General features: G+C 49.6%; 1 long non-coding RNA gene across 1 annotated transcript; it reads right to left on the reverse strand.

The window, feature by feature from the left end:
* Positions 1-16259: 16259 nt before the first annotated feature.
* LOC107540340 (uncharacterized) lies at positions 16260-17057 on the reverse strand. Its single transcript, XR_001603500.2, has 3 exons — positions 16861-17057; positions 16738-16775; positions 16260-16505 (listed from the first exon to the last, which is right to left on the reverse strand). It is a non-coding gene; the product is annotated as an uncharacterized LOC107540340 (long non-coding RNA).
* Between the last annotated feature and the right edge of the window lie 63 nt (positions 17058-17120).

The raw sequence follows: 17120 nt of genomic DNA on the forward strand, positions 1-17120 counted from the left end.
GGCTCCTTGCTGGCCACTGCTTGGCATTTAACACGAGAAGGGGGTACTTACCCTCAAGAAGCCTTAACAGTCTGTAAGTGTGTGCATGTGTGGGTCTGTGTGTGAGAGAAAGACTGGGTGACTACATCCATGAGCGCCCGGGGGTCTGGTTGGGGCAGGCAGCGAGCAGGCTGGGGTGCTTGTCCTGGGCCTAGAGGGTCAGAGGGGGTTCTCTCTCAGGGACATGCAAGGGGCATGGTGGGAAGAAGCTCAAAGCCAGTTTGGCTCAAGGTGAGGGAAGGGTAAGGGGAGAACTGTCCAGCACCCCCTATGTTCTAGATGCTGTTCCTTGTAGGGATTCTCTCACTGAACCCTCACAACTATCCCATGAAGCCGGCACTGTTGTTATTCCCATTTTACAGATGAGGATCCCGAGGCAGAGGATCAGTGACTCGTAGGAGATCCACAGCTGGGCAGAGGAGGCCTGCGGTGACTGGGGAGCCCCCAGGTGCTCAGGTGCACTTGCGCAGGTAAGGCCAGGTAAAGGGGAGCCCCGGGGGACGGCTTCGGTTGGGAGTGCGGTTAAGGGAAAGCGGGCTGTTCTCTCAGGTGTCTGCCCTTCCCCGGCCACCACCCGCACACCTTGCGGGAGTCAGCCAGCACTGATGAGAAACTGAGTCTTCTTTTCCAGGGCGGGGCCCTCAGGGTTGGGGACCAGAGCGCGGAGGCCCGAGAGGAAGCTGGGAAGGCGCCAGTGGACTGATGCACGGACAGATGGACGGATGGACGAGGCCAGGAGGAGCAGCAGGCCCGGGGGAGCGCAGGGCGGAGCCGGCAGGGACCCCGCGGGCCGGCGGAGGGCGAGCCGAGCGCGACGGGACCTCCCCGGACCTGGGCGCGTCGGGGGGCTGCGCGCCCGCAGAGCCGCTGGGGCGCCGCCTCCTCCGCCCGCCCGGCTGGGGCGGCCCTGCGGGAACGTCAGCGGGGACCCCATCCCCTTCCAGCCGGGGAGAGGGACTGACGCTGCGGCTCTGCGGCTCATCCGCGACGACCACAGTCAGAAGACTGGTCGCGTTTGCTCACCCTGCACGACAGGGTCAACTGAAGTCACTTATTCCGTGACCCTGTGTGGCGTCCACCGACTCCCCGACAGGCGCTGCGCTAAGCTCTTTTCATTCTAAAATACATATTTTTTAATTTGTGACTTTTGGGGATACATTTAATTGAAATACTATGTTAAAAAAAAGTACATAACTCATGAGATCAACAAAACACCACAAAGTGAACACCCCTGGGTAACCAGCCATAGATCAAGAATCCGACCGCAGCCAGCACCGCACTACCCACCAAGGGTGCCACCATCCTGACACCTAACACCAGCAAATAGTCATTTTCATTCAACAATCAAATGATGCTGTGAAAGGTCATTACATACAGACAACAAAGTGTGATAAATAAGAAGTCCCCCAATCTCAGCTGCCGCTGGGTCGAATGGGATTTATCTGGGTATTTGCTTCTCCTGGATCTTTTCCAGGGACCAGAGACCTGGGTTCTTCCCTCCATCCTGTGGCCTCTGGTCTCCCTCGTGGGATGGCTTTCACCCTGAGGACCCTCCGTCTGTGACCAATGAGAGTGGCTTGGGTGTGTCTCAGAAATAATAGGGTGCATTTGGAGTGTGACTTGTTGAAGTTTTTGTTACTGAAACATATTATTTATACGTCCATAACAAGGTGAGTGTCTCCAGTCCAAGACTCGTCATAAGCCTGGGGCCTGGGACTCATCATAAAACCTCAAAAAGGTTCTAGTACCTTAAATAACAACTGGAGATTTCTTTAGAAATCTCTACAGGAGAGCGTATCTGCCTGTGTGAGCAGAATCTTCCCAATGACAGTCCCCTCAAGTACACTGGGTGGTACTTGGGAATGGTCCATCCTCATTGGTACAACGTGCTGATGGTCCAACCCCAAAATTGTAGGGGGCGTGGATCCCAAGGGGTGTTTTCCCGACCGGCTCATTCCCTGTTAGGGTGATGGGTAAAGTCCAGTCTCCCCAGGCTGCTTAGCCAGTGCCCCAGGCAACCCCTGCAAGAGGCCAGGAAGCCCACTCCAGCGGAACTGAGACCTCACGCCTCCAGCTTTCCCCCAAGGCAGCTAGATGTCCTCAGGACGGGGCAGCACCGGGTATGGAGAAAAGCAGAGTAACAATTCCTTGGACAGGAGCGGAGATTCACAGTCCACAAAGCGCTGGCCATTTTTCTGCATCTGTTCGGTGGGGTTACTATGAATACTTCCTTGGGTTTTGTTTTTGTGATGATGGAAGGGTCCAGAACAAGAAGACCCCTGTAAATTTTGAAGTGCAAGGTGACTCTGGCTTTACCTTTGGAGTCACACAGACTTAGAATAGAGTCCCTACTCTGCCACCTACTGTACTTGCTTTGTGACCTTGGGCAAGTCTGTTCACATTTCTAAAATTACGTGTGTTTTTTTAACTCAACAATGGCTATAATAATATCACCTAGATAGCCCATAAGACTATTGTGAAGTTTAAGTTCTATGATTCAAATAAAGCACTTAGCCCAGTACCTAGACTAATGTATGTATAATAATGGTTAGCTTTCATTACATATTATTAATATTATTATGTAATATAATTCTTTTTATTTTTTCCATCACCTTTTATCCCTCTCTGCCATCTTCCACCTCCACCCACCCCTCTCCAACCCCACAATCACCACACTGTTGTCCATGGCCATGAGCTCTCTCTTTTTTTTTGCTCAATCTCCCCACCTTGCCCCACCCCTCCCCCAGATGTCTGCCTGCTCTCTATGAGTCTGTCTCTATTTGGCTTGGTAGTTCAGTTCATTAATTCCATCTATGAGTCACATGGTAATCGTCTTTCTCTGACTGTAATATAATCCTTATAGGCATGGCAGAAATCACTCTGACTCACAGTGACAAAACAGAAAGTGCCGAACTACAGCACTAATGTACGCTACATCATGGATGAACCTAAAAACTTACACTAAGTGAAAGAAGTCAGACACAAGAAACTACCTATTGTATCATTCCATGTACCCAAAATGTCCAGAAAAGGTAAACCTTTGGATACAGAAGGAACATTAGTGGTTGCTTCAAGCTGGAGGTGAAAAGAGAGATGAACTATAGAAAGGTGGGAGGGATCTTATGGGGGGATGAAAATGTTCTAAAATGGGTTTATTGCGATGCTTGCACGGCTTGGTAAAGCTACTAAGAATCATGGGATTGTACTCCTGAAATGGGTGACTTTTATGATATATAAAATCTATGTCAATAAAGTTGTTTTAAAAACCCAGGAAGCATCACAGAAGAGGGAGAGCAGGATCCAGGTTTCCAATCAGGTGTTCTTTAGACTGTGGTGCAGCCATTTGCCTGCTATTGGGTGGGAGAGAGAAGGCAACCAGCAGGGGAGCAGCTACTGTTCGGATCTCCATTCAATATGAGGTGGAACCAACAACAGACAAACAAACAAGCAAACAAAGAAACGATGGAACCAAGACAATTTGGAGAATGTGGAGATCCCAGTGTCTAATGGGGGAAGATAAGGTTTTTGGGGCTGTGTGTGTAAAAGACTGCATAATAATTATGGCCTTTATTAAATTCTTAGTATTCTAAAAAGCTAGTGCTCTAAAACCTTTATATAGATCACCTCGTTTAAACTGCACAACATACTGTAAAATGAGTAGTGTTGTTATGTCCATTTTTGAGGTGACGAACTTGAAGCACAGAGAAGTTAAACAATTTGACCGAAGCCGTTAGCTAATAATATGAGGCCGAGTTAGGTGGAACCTAGGTAGTCTGTTCCAGGGCGCCTGCATTTTACTCTGATGCTATAAACCCCTATGAAAAGGAGAGAGATGCCAGGGGTTTGAGCACAAATCTCCAGTTATGTGTGTGAGTGTGTGAGCCTGGAATAGCCCGAGATTTTTGCCTAAGGAAATAGGATGTTGATTCATGTGTAAATAAGAACCATACCAGCTGTCTTGGAGGGGGTGGATCCTGTTTATTGCCGCTGGTGCCATTTTTCTATATGAATATTTGAACATGCCAGACAGCCCATTCGTTTCTGCTTGTTTGAAGTGTGGCTATGCTCATTTCTCATAGTATGAACTGAGCTCATGTTTCTGGAACAACATTCAGACTGATTTAAACAATCCCAGAATTACAGCCTTTGTCCCAAATCGCAGTCCCCTCCCAGCATCCTTCACAGTGTCCCTTCTTCAGTCAAGAGTGTCTATTCCATGCCAGTTCCTGTCCCTGAAGATCCTGTTCTACTCTGCAAGTCTTTTCCTCCATAAAGTATGAAGCCTTTCTGGATTAAATAGAAACAAAACCACGTTTTAAAGATTTGCTCTTATGGTTTGCTGCATCGGGAGAGAATCTGTGCAGCTAGGACATAACAGGCCGCATCTACACAGAACTTGGAAACAAAGGATTCAAAACTGCAAAGCTTTCAAGGGCCAAAAAATACTGTGCGTAATCTTTTCATCTGAATCGTATGAATAGATTGAGGGGAAGTAAAAGTCTCACTTCTTTCATTCTTTTGGTTGAAAGGATTTAAAAGCTGTTTGCACTTATAAAACAGGCAACTTGTAAGTTGAAAAGAATGCAAGTTTCTTGGATACAGTTCAGGGAGAAGAGATTGAAGGGCAAGTTAACATAATAATAAAAGATCAGAGAGAAGTGCACAAGTGATAACTATCTGGTGGTCTTGGGATAGGGAAGGGGTATGATTTTTTAAACTCTTTATTGTTAATTTGTGTGTGTGGGAAATACAAAACTAATGCATGCTTATTTAAAAAGAAAGCAAACTTAGAAAAAATATATAGTGTGGCAAATTAATGTCCCCCATACTCCCCTCTCACCATCACCCTGAAGATAAACAGCGTAACCTTTGGGTGTATATTACCCCAGATGTATGTGCATATAAAATATGCATATATTTCCTGTATAATCACCCGTGAAATAAAAAGTCGCTAATCATATCTGAGTGAGTTGCAGACATTTACTTACAATTCCTCTCTGTATTTTAGCAAATGTGGAATCATACCATATATTTTTACAACTTCCCTGTTTTCATTTAATGTAAGCTTAAACCTGTTCGTCTGTGAACGAACAGATCTCCTTTTATATAGAGTATTTCTCCTTAAGTATACTCATTTACTTAACTATTTTATTTATATGTTGATGGACAGTTGGGTTATCTCCACTTTTTCAGTGTCACTGAAATGTTGTAGTGAATATTTGTAATGCATTGTGTAGGGAAAATTTGAAGACGTGAGATTGTGGGGGTAATAACTGTGAATTCATAATGTCAAAATTGCCTCCAAAGAGGTTTAATCTTTTTTTTTTTTTTTTTAATATCTCACCAATAGTGTGAGTGTGGCAGGGTCCTTATACGCTGTCGTCCGTCTTTAAAAGTTCTTTTGCACAAACGGAATTATAGAGAAAATAGGCTTCTTGGTTTGAACTTGACAGAGCTTCGCCTCCGTGGAGCGCAGGCTGGGATGGATGGGGGGGCGGGGGCGAGAGAAGAACACGGCTCAGGGGCCCCTGCTGGGCGTCCGAGGGGAGGGGCAGTCAGAGCGAGGCCCCGGGGATCGGGGTGTCTGCGGGGCTCCCCACAACCCACAGGGGCCGGGCCCCGCCGCCTGGAGCCCAGGGCTTTCTCAGCAGATGGAGAATCGATTTGAAGTCCAAGCAGGACGGGCTTCCACTGTTGCTCGGGCGTCGAATTTCCTCCCGGCGACTGGATGCGTGGTTTTCGTTTCAGGGGACCCCCGGCGGCAGCGCAGGCCCGGCCGCTGTCGCCCTGGGGCTTCTCGCCAGGTGCAGCTGTGCGGCCACCGCCGGCCGCCGCGTCCCTCCGCACCTGCTGGCGGCGCTGTTTGCAGCTCGCAGCCCCCGCGCCTCAGGTGTGGCTGGACCCAGGAGGCTGGGGGCCCACAGCCGACGCTGAGCGCCCCGAGGGTGCCCTTCCTGCCTGGTTCCTACTCTTTTTTCCCTCCCTCGACAGGCAGGCCCACTGGTGGGTGGAGGAAAATAGGCCTAGGCTGACCCATACCACCTCAGGTACTCTGGGGAAACTGAGGCTTGGGTAGGAGCAGCAAGGCTCCGTCCGAAGCTCTGACCAGCCAGCCCAGCCTTGGCCAGGCCAGCTGTATCCTGCACATGGGGGACACTGCATCCGCCCCCAGCTCCAGGTCCCCAGCCAGTTGGTCTCTTCCTTGGGTCAATAGACTGTAGAAGTCTCCTGTTGCCCTAGAGGGCCACTTCTGGCCTACAGCCACTGGCCAGTACAGAATTTCATAACAATTCAGATTACTTGCCAACATGTAAAAACACTGAAAATGAAATATCTGCCATCCCAGTCTGCTCAATAGCTAACATGACCAAGGCCATCTTTCTCATTGCCACTACCAGGGTGCTCCTGTGGGCATTGGTGCTTGTCCCCGGCTGGAGTCACAAAATTCCATGATGGGGGCACCTGAGAAACAAATCCCTTTACTTCCTCTGAGACTTGATGCTGTGAATTGGCCAAGGTCATCCACTGTGTGGTAGAGTTGGGATTGGTACTCTAATCACTGATGAAGGCCCAGAGGAGCGAAATGACTTGTCCAAGGTCACCCAGTCAGGTAATGGCAGGTGCAGGACTGGAGCCCAATTTTCTGACCATTGGCCCATTCTCCTGGCTGCCCAAGGAGGCTCAGTAAAACATAGCCAGTGGCCAAAGATGTTGCACATGAACATGACCTTGGGCTTTCACCTAGTCGTTGGTCAGACCAACCAAGCTTCTCTTGCCTCCATCTGCACGTACAGAATGGAGAGACGCCATAAGGGGGTGGCATGTGTCTTACTTTCAGGAACTTCACAGAACTGTGGGCAGCCGTTCCTCATCCTCATGCGCAGTCTGAAAATAGACCTGGCCAGTACTATAGCAATTATACTTGAATGTGTTCATCTGGTCCCATTGGAAATCCATGCATCTAGCCATCAGGGGAATTTTCCCAAACCTTCAAACTTGCCAACTATAGGGTGGATGGAGACCAGAAAAGTAACAGCCACGTCATAGTGCCAGCCCTGTCATAATTCTGAGTTCTGTCCCCATTTTTCACTGGGGAGCCAGAAAGAATTGGCTAGACTAACAGAGGGCCTACAGTGGTAGAGACTGCCTATCATAAAACCAGTGCAGGGAACCACGGTGGATGGAAAATGAGTTGTTAGAGATAATAACTGGTGTGGGAAAGGAGAAACACTGCTGAAATGGTTTCTTATTTTACTTAGAGTCATTTCCCACCCAAGACTAAAGCATGTAAAAGAGGCCAGAGACCCTGATGTGTCTCCATCAAGGAAATAAAAGTTTGAGGCACTTCTGTTAAGTTAGCATATGGAATAGCTATCTGTAAAAGCATTAGCTCTTCAGACAGATCCTCTTACCTCCCAGCCCTAAGTGAAGTGCTTACAAAAGCTACATTTTTTGTGAGAGAGGCTCAGTTTGGATTTGCAATCAAGAAAGCTTAACAGTACCCACTCTATATGAAATTACCACCCCATTTTAATAAGGTCCAAGATGTTTAATGGCTCACTTAAGGTCTTGCAGCAAATTGAGAACAGAAATAGAAGAGCTGGCTGTTTTTCTCAGATGGTTTCCTGAGAAAGGCTGGTTCCTTTTCCTTCTATCTCCAGAATACTTCTCAGTTGCCCCTTTCACAATCCCTCTGCAACATCTCACTTAGGTGATATCACTGTCAGGTAAAATGATTTTTATTTTTTAAAAGTGGCATATTGTACATGTAAAAATAATTAGGTCACTGGTTGTGCTCTAGCAACGTTTTCTTTGGTTCGGCTGCCTGCCTGGAAAAAGGTTTAGCATACCCTGAAGTTCTATGAAGATGTTGTATAATTTGTCAGTGGAAAATATCACACATACACACCCTTTTATCACCACCCAGAAAAACTTGGGAAATTTACATTTTCTTAAGAGCTTTCTCTCTCCCTCACTCCCTCCTCTTTCTGGCTCTCTGCTTTGAATTTGGAAAACATGACTCCTTAACTTCCCATTCTCTTGTAGGCCTTTGGTCCTTCTGGTGTGCTGCTCCATGATGTCAGAGACCCAGGTTTCTTCCACCTTGTTGCTCTGCCATATGTAGGTCCAGGATGTCAGTAGACAAGCTCAAGGCAATAGGACAGAGCAACAATAAAGAAACCCTGTGCAAAGGGTTCGTACAGGGGCAGGCAAAAGTAGGTTTACAGTTGTGCATATACAAACCAGTTTATTCTTGTATTATTATTTATTAATTATTGTATTATTTGCCATACTAATAACTGTAAACCTACTTTTGCCCACCCCTGTCCATTTCTGTCTTTTAAAGAAGGCACCTGGAAAAAAAGAAAGAAAGAAAGAAGGCACCTGGACATTGCCATGTGACATTTCTGCTGACAGCCCAACACCACACAGCTAGTACAGTGGATGGCAGAGCTGAAATTAGAACCCACACAGTCTAACTTAAGTCTGTGTCCTTAACATTATGCTAAATTGCCACTACCATTAAGAGGGCAGTAATGGTACCTTATTGTTATTTCCAGATCACCTGACTATGCCTTTACCACAAAGGGACCATTCAATGATCACACTAGGTAAGCCTTGATTTTCTTTGCATTATCCCAGATCCCAGTGAATAAAGTTACAGAAAGGACCCGGGATCATGGATGCCATCTATGATGGCACTGCAAAGATGCCAACCAGATGATTCTTTGTTTCAGTTACGCATTTACCATCTCCATATTTCTTGAACTCCAACAAATGCATGAACGCACCCTACATACTTATTTCTGGAAAATATTACCACCAGGTAGGCAGAGGGGCGCTAACATATTGGTTTAGCGCCATTCTTTATTTCAGAATCACCACTGGCTCTCATTCAAGAGCATAATATTGAGAAAGGAAAATCACAGACACAGTAGGGTGAAGTAGGGAGACTGCCAAGGTGGGACAAGAGGGAATTTGCATTTACTGACGACCCGCTGTAGGCCAGATGCTGTGCTAGGCCCTTTCCACTGGGCATGGCATTAAATCTTTAGAACAGCTCTAAACAGCAGGCCTGGTCTCGTTCCCCGACAGCTGCATCTTGGGTCTGACATCCTGCAGCTTTGGTCTGCTCAAGGTCACAGGCTTGAACCACAGAGCTAGGGTTCAAGCTCAAGTCTGTCCGGTTTCCAAGTACATGCTCTTACCTTGTCACCAACTATTTTTTGAAGTACCAGAAATGTCAGCTGGACAAGTTTAGGAGCACTCCTCCAGCATCAATTCTGTTCTCACAGCAGTTATACCTCATCTCCTATCTTCCCAAAGGTTCCTGGGATCTGTCTCCCTCCCTCCAGGCCTCGCTGCACTTCATGTCAGCTCCTTAACTGCTCTGTTCCTGCTGGATCAGAAAATCTCGGTCCACATAGATATAGAGAATAGATCGATGGTTGCCAGAGGGGCGGGGGGTTGAGGAGCTGGGCGAAAAAGTTGAGGAGATTGAGAAGTACAGATCGGTAGCTACAAAATATTCATGGGGATGTTAAAGTACAGCAGAGGGAATATAGTCAATAATATTGTAATAACTATGGTGCCAGTTGGGTACTGGAAATATCAGGGCAACCACTTTGTAAAGTATATGATCGTCTAACCACTATGCTGTACACCTGGAACTAATACAAATAATTTTGAATGTAATCTATAATTTAAAAATAAAATAAAATAAATAAAAAACAGTAACAAACGGGAACAAATCTCAGAGTCTGTATCCATAGAGAAAATGGATTCATAGCTATTGGAAGTAAAATTTGGTATTTACAAGCCTGGGTTTTTCCCTGGCTCTCCCATTTACTATCTGTGTGACCTCAGGCTAGTTGTTCAACCTCTTTCTGCCTCAGTTTTCCTCATCTGTAAAATGGGAGACCCATATTTTCCTCTGAGGATTGTGGTGAGGCTTAGAAGAGAGTGGGCATGTCACTCTCAGCCTAGAGCCTGAGCAAGTGGGGTTTTCTTTTTCCATTGCCTGTGTGGGAAAAAGATGAAGATTGTGATGGAAGGAAGGTTCAAATAGAAGGAAAACTAGTCAATTGTTGGAGGTAATCAGGCTTTTCAGTTGTTGATGGGCCATATTTAGGATTAAAATCATGACCTGACTGTGCCACTTGTCAAAGTGCAGACCTGTTCCTGAGGGCCTAAGACCAGGGCAGAGTTACATCCTTTGGCCCTTTCCATGCCTATTTTTAAAACAGTGACCTTTCTTTCCTCTTCTAATTCTTTCCAAGAACAGTAAGGCTGACTCCAGAATAATTAGGAAAACATTCTAAAGTTGACATATTGCCAATAATGAAAGTTATGAAACAACTTTAAGTCCATTATAATAAAAACTTGCATTAGCGGCACATTATATTACCATACTTTTAAGTTATCGGTAGTATGTCACAACCGTCTGCCTTTCCTTTGTTCATCTGTCAGTATTGCTAGGCTTTAAAGATGGGGCAGCACCTAAGAATAATTCATTCTGTAGAATTCTCTACAAAGTCCATACCCTTCCTGGGAAGAGTCTGAGATTTTGCTCCTTAGTGTGGCTCTGTGACCTTGGTCAGGTCCTCTGAACTCTCCGAATCTTGTCTTTCTCAACTAGAAATTTGAAAGAAAAACTCTGGCCTTTTCTACCTCATTAGGGACCTGGGAGGAGCAAAGAAAGTTCTGGACAGAGAAGTCCTTTGGAGCAACCTAAAGTAACAGAGAGCTACCAAGGATTAATATGATGATGCATGAATATGTGTCTCAAGTGAGAATGAAAGAAAAAAATAAGAAACAAATACAAAGATGTCAAAAAGAGTAACAGTGTCCCTTGATTGCCTATGATTCATAAGCTGAGTGATTTAGGGGGAGGTACTTAACCTCTCTGGGCCTCAGTTTCCTCATCTGCAAAATGGGGATTATATTAATAGCTGTTCTTTCTATTACACAGGATCATGGTATCAAATGGGACAGTGGATGTGAAACTGTTACTGGAATAAGAAAAGACCATCCAACTGTTAACTATTATTGATAATAGTAGTAGTAATGCCTGGTGAAGCTGCAGTATTCCCAGGGCTTTGACTAGTTTTGTCATTGATAGAAATGAGATCAAGCCTGTGAGACCACAGGGCCTGGCCTGTTAGCTTCCGCAGGCAGGGGTTGAGTCCAGTGAGTAAGAGCCTGACCCCTGATCACGCTGGTGGGATTCAAATCTCATCCCTGCCACTAACAGGCTGTGTGGCCTTGAGCAAGCTCTGAACCCCCCTTTGGCCTGGTTTCTGCACCTTACCTCATGGAATTGTGGGGATTAGTGATATGATATCAGCAAAGTATTTAGAACAGCACCTACGTGGGGCTTTTCTTGGTGGCACCTCGGCCTCATGCTGCCTAATTTATAACATTAGCTGTAAATTTAACTTATTAAAGAGCATCTCAGAGTATGTCTGATACTAGAAAAATCTGACTGAATGAAAAAGCATCTATATCTGTAGACACATGGCTCAGGCCTTTTGGGCTCCTACTAAACCTGCTTGCTTTTAACCAGCTACAGCAGATGCCTAAATCACTATCTTGAGATATCAAAGATGAAAAATGCTTATATATCTCAAGCCTAAGAGTCTGTAAGCAGGAAGTGTTGGCAGAACCCCCTTGGGTCCCTGCCCATAGTCTTTGGCGAGCCCATAGAAAACTTTTTTTTTTTTTAAATCTTTAAAAAGTTATTGATTGATTTGAGAGAGAGAGACATTAATTTGTTCCACTTATTTATGCATTCATTGGTTGATTTTTGTATGTGCCCTGACCAGAGATCAAACTTGCAATTAAGACAATGCTCTAACCTGCTGAGCTACCAGCCAGGGCTAGAAAACCTATTTCCCTGCCTCACTTTTCGTTGTCCCTGGGCCCTTCTTTCCATTCTATCTGTTCTTTGGCAGGATAGGGGTACCCAGACATGAGAGATCAGCTCTTTTCCACTCTGGAGCCAGCAAGCCAATCCCACCTCAAGGCCCCTGACTCCCTTTTGTGGGAGAAATCTCTGGGTAGGACAAGTTTTCCATTCTGCTCCAGCTGCTTCAGTTCCAGAGCAGTTTCTAATCTGCCACCGAGTGAGATGTGTCCTTAATGGATGAAGGAGAGGAAGAGTGAGGGGCTAAATGAGGAGATGACACCATCAGGTAATATGTTAGTGCACAAAGAGATACACGGAGGCCATCACGTGGAAAGGACAGGGGCAAGTAAACATGGGTAACAGAGGCATAAAATTCTGTATCAGAGGTTAAACACACACACACACACACACACACACACACACACACACACACACACACACATTCCAGGCACAGGTGAGAATCATGGGAACTCAGAAGCCAGGGTGATCAGGTGAAACCATAGGGCAGCAGTTCTAAAAGCGGACTGTGCGGGGAAATCACTTGGAGGGCTTGTTAAAACAGATTGCCGGGCCCCTCTCCAGAGTTTCTAATTCAGTAAGTCTGAGAATTTACCATTCTAACAAGTTCCCAGGGGATGCAGGGACCACACTTGGAGAAACCTTGTCAAAGGGACTCTGAGAAAGAGTTGCCACATTGTTCATAAATGGGCCTCAGAACTGAATGAGTCTCTAGAAGGAATCACTGGCGGTCTACAGGGACAATGGGCCAGCTTCACAACAAATAGGGTCCACAGGGTGTGTCGCGTGCCTGACTGGTCAGACTGGCTGGCCAGGGGAATCTATAAGGCACCCCTCCGCATGTGACCCTCCTTATGCCAGCCTGGACTGGTTGCGGGGGTGGGGTTCTGCACCCCCTCTCAAAGGAGCTGCTCTCTTCCTCCAGCCCCTCACAGAGCGCGGTTAAGTCCGGGTCCCTAGAAGCCGCGGCTAAGGGGCACCGACCTGCCACCCATCCCTGTTGGAGTCCAGCTTCGCTGGCGGGCGCGTGGGACCGGTGCCGCTCCCCGATCCACTGGCCTGGTGGGAATGGGGACCTGGGCCGCCGCCTTGGCCGAGCGGCGGGGCTGGAGCCAGCGTGGATGCCAGGACGCGCCACGATCTCCGCCTCTGGCGGTCGGCAGTGGGGGGCGCACCAAGACAGCAGTTCGGGAGCTGCGCTTTGTCACCGCGGAGGCGAGGGGCGGGAGGGGAGGAGGGCGCGGAGAGGGCCGGGAGCCAGGACGGCGCGGTCGGCCGGCTCCGGGTCGGCGAGGGAAGCTCGGGGGGCTCTGGCTGCGCTTGGCACGGCCCAGGTGGGGTAGGGACTGCGGCTCCAGGTCCCGGCCAGGTCTGTGCGCGCACTCCAGTCCTGGGCCGGTGACACCCTGTCCTCTGCATGACGTCCCTCCTGCTGCGCCTCTCACAGCCGGGACCCACCCTCTGCAATCGGCGGCGGGCGCGCGCACCCTCACTCACCCAAGGCCGAGCGCACAGTCCCTCCACGTCGCGGCGCCCTCCAGCCCTTCCTAGCCACCCTTCCCACGGTGCCCCGCTCCTCTGAGACTTACGGTGACAGCCCGAGCAGGCTCCTGCCCACCGCTCGCCCGCCGCCGCATTCTCCAAACCAGAAAAGGTGGCCCCCGTCGGGGCCTTTCAGTCATGCCCAGGGCACCGCGGCCGCTGTCCTCGGTGTCGGGGAATGAGCCCTCGGCCCTGGGGGCACAACCTAACGTCAGAGAGAGAATCTGGCTTTTGGAGGCTGGACGATTTGGGTTAAAATCACAGCACGGGCAATTCCCAGCTGTGTGACCCTGGGCGAGTTCCTCAGCCTCTCTGAGAGCCAGTTTTCCCCTGCACAACGGGAGGGACTGTACCGCATCCGGGCTCTGTGAAGTTCAGTTGGAGGGAGGGGACTAGTCTGGGTCCCCCTATAAAAATCAGTCCCCTGAACTCACGCAAGAGTTTTTCCTGTTCGCCAGAGGGAGCGGCTTTGTCCACCCAACCGGCTGGACTTCCTCGCCTGGGGCGGTTCTTCTATCCCTCACTCGGGAGACTGAGTCTGGCGACAACGGGTCTCCTGACCCCTCGAGGCTGAGTGGGGAGAGAGGAAGGGGCTCCTCATTGGCCCGGGAACCAGGAGAGACAGACAGATGGTCAGTGAACACACAGAAAGAGACTCATAGAGAGACCCGCACCCGGGGCAACATTTAGGGGTAGTTAAGTTGTGGAAGAGAGATCCCGCCCAGTAACCAGTGCACCCAGATAGGGATCACCAGGTTGGACGCCCTGAGGGGTGCAGCAGGCTGGGGGGGGGGGGGCTCCACTGGGCAAGGAGCAGGGCTGTCAGGCTCCTCTGGCCTTTAGGCAGTCCAGGGCTTGGAAAGGGTGCCCGAATGAAATCTATTAAAAACAGAAACAAAAACCTACTCGCCTTTTGATCTTCCCATGCAGAAAAGGAACCAATGGCGTGGCCAGTCCCCTGCACTGGGACCCTCTCATCCCAAGGGAAGGTCAGTCCTGCTTTATAGGAGACGCTCCAGACTGGCCATTCTCTGCCCCAGATGCACCTCTGGGTCCTAGGTTTTTGAATGGAGGCCTGTGCAGAGTCAAGAGGTTGTGCTTCCTCCAGGATTCAGTGTGGGAGGCCAGGCCAGACCGTAGGTTTTATCACTTGGGCCAATCAGTCCTGGAGAAGCAGCTGCCCCTTGTAAGGGAAAACACTCTGGGAAAGCCACACCCCCTATCACAGGGATCAGGCGACTGTGTCTGGGGTTTGGTGGCTCTAGGGGGGCTGTAGGGGGTAGGGGGACCTGGGAAGCTGAAGGCTAACCTCAATGCCCCTGTACATTGAGTTTCGCCAGATACATGAAGGGGCTATGGCTCTCAAAAGGTTGGAACTGGCTGGGTAACCCTGGTGAGTTTTGCCCCTTTCCAGGCAGGCACTCAGGGCCTCAGTGGATTGTAATGGTCAAAGAGGGTCCAGACTTTGTCCCTTAGGGTCTCCAGGGTCAGCTGCTGCAGTGACATTTCTGATATTTTGGAACATAGGCCCCGAAGACTCTTCCCACCTGCTTGGGCAGGGCAGTTAGTCCCTCCTCTCCCACATCCCTAAGGGTGGTTCCAGCCTCCCATTGGGCTCTTGCACAATCCCCACCCAGCCTCTGGGTTCTGTTTTAAGAGGGCAAGGCCTGGAGGTCTTCTCCAGGAGGTTTCCAAATGGTTTTTTGGTCATATTTTTTTTTTCTTTACTCTCCTTTATGTTCAAAGCAAGTGGCCAGAGGTTAGTTGCCTGCAGTACCCCCCACCACACACGCTTCTCCCAACCCCTGTGAATTCACCTGGGAATGAAGAGGAAAGGCTTTGGCAAAAACCACGAGTGGGGTTTTTGGAAGGAAAAGCTCACGATGCAATGCCTGGTGTTTTCCAATAGTTCCAGCTGAAGCTAGAGGGGTAGGGGTTAAGCCCTAACTCTGCCGTTTATATCCGAGCCTCCTCTCTGGGCTTCAGATTACTCAGCTGCAAAATAGGGATGAGTCGTACGTAATATGTTCCTCAGGCCTGTTGTGAGGATGGAACCAAGACCAGTGAAATGCTTGGAACAGTGGCTGCTCTTACCACGTGGGGTCCCCAGACTTCCAGAGGGGGTTCCTCTTTGCCCTCCTGGGAAATCACAGGTGGGGAAGGGTGAAGACATCCGTGCGTGTGGCCCTGGGCTTTCTCTTCTGAGGGCAGGTGCGTACCCTTCCGGAGAGGCCCCGGGACCGCCCAGATCCCAGAAAGGACTGTGGAGATTGCCTTATGGGGAGTTAAGGCACCGTTGGGTGCTGAGGCACCCCTGCAGGATGGGGAGGGGCAAGGTCCCGGAAGAAGCATTGGTCCAGGTTCTGACACTCAGCCGGGCCCTGGTCATTTGAGTCAAGACCACACTGGTCACCCTATCACTGTGGGAGAGAAGGCACCGCAGCGGGCTGAGGTCTTTTAAAGGAGTGCTATGTAGATTCAACAAGCAATGGGCATCAATGCACTTTGTAATAAAAGCAAATTTCAGGACAGTAATGGTGAAGGAAAAAACCTGTGTCTTCTCTGCTAAGGTGGGAAAGGGGGATGCCTGGGCCTTTGGGGGCTTGGAGTTGGAGAATTGCTCGTTGAGCAGAACTGGGTCCTTCCAAGTTCTTGGGGCTTGGGCAGGGGCAAGCCTGAAGCTTTGGGAGGTCCTCAGGGCTCCAGTCCTGCCCTGGGTCCTCCAGTTCTGGGATGGGCAGGTGATGGATGTGGGCTGCCCAGGTCTTAGTCCACAGCTCAGCCTGGGGAAGCTGCCGGCTCGGGCCTACAGGAGCCAGGCCAACAGATGAAGCAGCAAGAGCGGCTGCAAGGTGGGCTGGCTCCGAGGGCCTGAGGAGGAGGCAGTTGGTCCGGAAAACATCCAATTTCCTGTCCCAGAAGCCTGGCCCTTCGTTTCGGGAGGCGCAGAGAGAAGGGGGTGCTTGTCCAAACCAGTTTTGGAATCCAGAGGCTCTGCCTGTCGGAAGGAGAAGCCGCATTCTGGTTCCCAGCGAAGGCACACGCAGCCATCAACTACCTCTGAAGGGTGGGCAAGGGGATGGGAGAAGTGGTCCAGGTGTAGTCTCCTGCCTGGGGAAGCAGGGCCTCTGCAGGGGTCCACCCCACAGTGCCTCTGAGCTCTGGGTTCCCAGGTGGGCCTGGACAGCTGCCAGGGACCAGACAGAACCGACCTCCAGAAGTCCCCTCACCCCTCCACGATCCCGCTCCTGAGACACCTCTCCAGGGCCTGGAAGATGATGGAGGGCTCAAGATCAAGATCCGCAACAGCCAGCGGTGCTTATTGTTTAAGGGGGAGCTCTCTTTGTTCTTACGTTTTAGCAAAGTGAAGAGCAGAACCATTATTTTCCTGATCAAATTTTTGCCAGCACCGAGGCAGGGGAACCATCTGCGGGAGCCCTGCGTCCTTGTGCCAGTCTCTTCGCCCCCTCCTTTGGGCCGGGGCTGTGATCGCCTCTGGGAGGCCCGGCGCCTGGCTGGGGAAGGTGCTCAGGCCGCAGACCTCGGGACCCGCGCGGGGCTGCAGGCCACTGGGGCTCCCCCACCCCCGCCCCTGCCCCCCGCGCCGCCGCTC

This window comes from Miniopterus natalensis, chromosome 10 (assembly GCF_054644295.1).
Source record: "Miniopterus natalensis isolate mMinNat1 chromosome 10, mMinNat1.hap1, whole genome shotgun sequence".
NCBI lineage: Eukaryota > Metazoa > Chordata > Mammalia > Chiroptera > Miniopteridae > Miniopterus > Miniopterus natalensis.